Here is a 3,635-nt window from a genome sequence, read left to right as displayed (position 1 = left end):
GCACAATATATTAGTTGATTATTTTATTCACATGAATACCAAAATAAATGTTGAATAAAACCTTTTAAATAATGCATCAGTCGTCATCCATTTCTTTAATGGAAATATTAACTCACAGTGCAATGTGACACTGTTTCTGTCTTCTGTTTAACCTGATGAAACAACACTTGGAGCCAGGTTTGTCTAAAAAAAAAAAATAAAACACAAAGGCAGGTAAAAATTTAATTCATAAATGAAAATGTGTGGGCACATCTGTTATCTAAAAGTTTCTTTAAGCTTACAGTTTTTCCTCCTGTTTACTTTTGTGAACCTTCATTTGAGTCAGTGGCAGTGGTGTAGCCAGAAATTGATTTCAGGCTGGGCCTGAGAAAAAATGGGTGGGTCAGATCAATTTATCAGAGGGTACGCACAAAACCATCACCGCACCTGACCCACACAAATACAGGCCACATGGGCACAATGTGCGTGGTGATAATCARAGAGTTATTTTTCATATTTTCTGAAGCGTGGAACATGACGTGATTCCACAGTGAATCAAAAAACCCACAACAAAGCTGCCTGTCAATCTATGAACACATTTTTCTCCAACTCAAAGATAACTGCCTGACAGATCAGTCAGTAAACAGGTGTAACAGAGTTACCTGTGGCTGAGGGCTGCAGGCTGGACAGATGGCTCAGGTGCCGTGTCCGATAGTTACATCCAGAGGACAAGGCAACAAGACAGCTTTCACTTTATTTCAACTATTTTCTTTAAYGTTTCAATGATATTTAACTGCTTAAAAACTGGTCACRTTTGTAAAACATGCAATTAGCCCTTGCTTGTTTAGAGCTCTGGTTTGGAGTGTTGAAGTCACGTGATTCAAAATAGCCAATGACAGCAAWCTTGCAAAGACATTATAGTGACCAATCACCACCATGCATATTTGATTGTAGTTACTTTTTTTTATTTTATTTAATGGTGGCTTTGAGTGACACCCTCAAAAGTAGAACTAAATTATACAATTTCATTATTTTTTAAATTTGATTTAAGAAAGCCATTTGATTTGGGTGGGCCCAGGTACAAAGTGAGTGGGCCTATGCTCATCTAGGCCCACCCATAGCCACGCCCCTGGTCCATGGTTGTCGCTCTCCTGCTCAAGTCGTGCCACAGCTGAGTCAACGCTGATGTCCAGCTTGTCGCTGATGTGATCTTGCTTCGTCTTTTCAAAGTTGCAAAGTTACAGCTTCTGTAGCTTTTGTCACAATCTCTGATGATGCACAGAATCACAGGTCCRTGTGTGAACAGTGTCAGAGGGTAAACACAAAAATATGCATTATCTGCCCCATTGTTCACTAAAACGGTACACCATTGATTAAAAAATATACATACAGTAGGCATACTGTAGACCATTAGGCATGTACTTTTACTTTTAATAATTTAGATATTAAACATAATAGGCTACAACTTAATAAATTTAGAAATATTGCCTAAAATGCGCAATGACAGTTGACAAACCACATTTGTATGGTTAACTAAATATTCTATGGCTATAAAATTGACAAAGTATATCTTGTTATTGCCTTTTGTGTATTTCATAAATTTGAAGTTATGTAACTTCTGCCTCATGTTTCAGTACTTTGATTTAAGGCATGCTTTGATTGGATGAAAAACACCTGTCTGTGATTCGCTGGGGGTGTGGTTCATTAGTTGAGTGAGTAGTTTGTCAGAGTGTGATTGGAACGCACATGAGTTTATCTATTGTCCGTTCAAACTGATATCTGTTCACGCTTCCACCCACCGAGGCACYATCATTCCTCATCTGCTCTRCTGCGCCATCAAGTGGACAATARAAGTAAACCAGATTATAATGGCGTGGTTTGTGAAGCTGAATAAAATAAAAAATATTTATGTTTGTTTGTGATGACTATAAATAAAGTCTAAGTTTGATCTGAATATGATATTAATCTGTCTTTATGATAGAATGACTGGTTCAAAAGGGATAGTGCACGGAAACAAGGGAGTTTTGATGTGACTGTGCTGTGATTTTGAGACAGTGATTATGACAATGGGGACACATTCTTATTGGTTTATACTCAAAAAGAACAACTTTTCTACTACTGGGCTTTATTTTATATGGTTTATTTGACAAACCAAAATGAAATTAGGAGTAACAAGACTATTTTTAAAATGTAAGCTGTATGAAGTACAGATAACTGTGAAAATGTAAGGAGTAGAAGTAAAATGTAATGTAATGTAAAATGTGCCCCAGGGCAGCTGTGGCTAAAATGTAGTTTGCCATCATCAGTGTGTGAATGTGAGTGTGCATGGGTGAATGTCTGTAGTGTGAAGCACTTTGAGTGTCCTGGATGGATAGGTACAGTCCATTTAAAATATCAGCTCAAAAAGAATTACTCCAGTAAAGTATAGCTAACCAAAAGTTCTGCTTAAGTAAAGCAATAAAGCATTGTACTTAGTTCATTTATTAATCTTTATTTAACCTCTTTATTAAATTTCTGAAGGCAAACTAATTCATATGTTTTTGTTTTTTATTGTCCGAGGGAGGAACCAGAGTTCCTGTAGAAAACCCACATGAGCACGAGGAGAACAGGCAAACTCCACACAGAAAGGCCCCTGCTCCAAACCRAGGATTGACCTTCTTGCTGTGGGCATCAGTGCTAACCACTGAACGCCCCCACATACGTAGGCGTACTTCACTTCGCTGAGTTCTGTGTGGACTCAATGYGGACTTGAATCGGACATTCGGGTCCATGGTATCGCACGATAAACTGCCCGGCGAGTTCACATCGAATTGTTTTGGATGCGACACCAAGCAGATACAGTTGAGAATCTGCGTCATCTTGTGGAAGAAACAAAGAAAAAWTTTAAAGAGCATCTCATGGAGGAGATTAGAAAACATACATACTATATGAYACATCAATGAAGGAATATAAAGACTTTCAGAGAGCAACAAATTTGTGGGAGGAAATAGGTCAGATCCTGGGTAAAGCCCCACACATTCTCAGGCATACTGTGTGCGGTCCGTGGGCCACATGGACTGCACACATACTGTATGTCCACAGATGGTTGAGACCTCATACTTGAGTGCCTGAAAAATTCTTTAATTTTTGGCAGTTTTCTTGTATGGTGTCAAGGATGAAGAGAAATAGCTTCATTTTAGCTTTAAAACAATACAAGAAAAGAACTTACCTTACCCAGGGTCTGACCTATTTCCTCCCACAAATTTGTTGCTCTCTGAAAGTCTTTATATTCCTTCATTGATCTRATCTCCTTTGTGAGACGCTCTTTCCCAGTTGCACSCACAAATGATGCCGATTCTCAACTTTGTCTGCTTGGTGTCGCATCCAAACCAGTTCGATGTGAACTCACCGGATGTAAAAAACTGATATATGCGTGGACCTGTCCAGCAGACATCCACTTCGAGTCCGCCTCGAGTCCGCGCGGACCTCCACGGAGTGAAGTACACCTGAGTATGTGGGGGCCTTAAGTTTTTTTTTGTTGTTGTTGTTTTAAGTTAATGTTAGCTATATCTTCCTCCTCGTCTTTGATGCCATGACTGAATTAGTGAAAAATTAAGGAATTTGTCAGGCAATCAGTACGCTCGAGTATAAAGTCTCTAACTTCCACGGACACTATG

This window comes from Austrofundulus limnaeus, unplaced genomic scaffold (assembly GCF_001266775.1).
Source record: "Austrofundulus limnaeus strain Quisiro unplaced genomic scaffold, Austrofundulus_limnaeus-1.0 Scaffold118, whole genome shotgun sequence".
Taxonomy (NCBI): domain Eukaryota; kingdom Metazoa; phylum Chordata; class Actinopteri; order Cyprinodontiformes; family Rivulidae; genus Austrofundulus; species Austrofundulus limnaeus.
The sequence above is the reverse complement of the archived record's forward strand: the minus strand, read 5'-3'. Positions refer to the sequence as shown.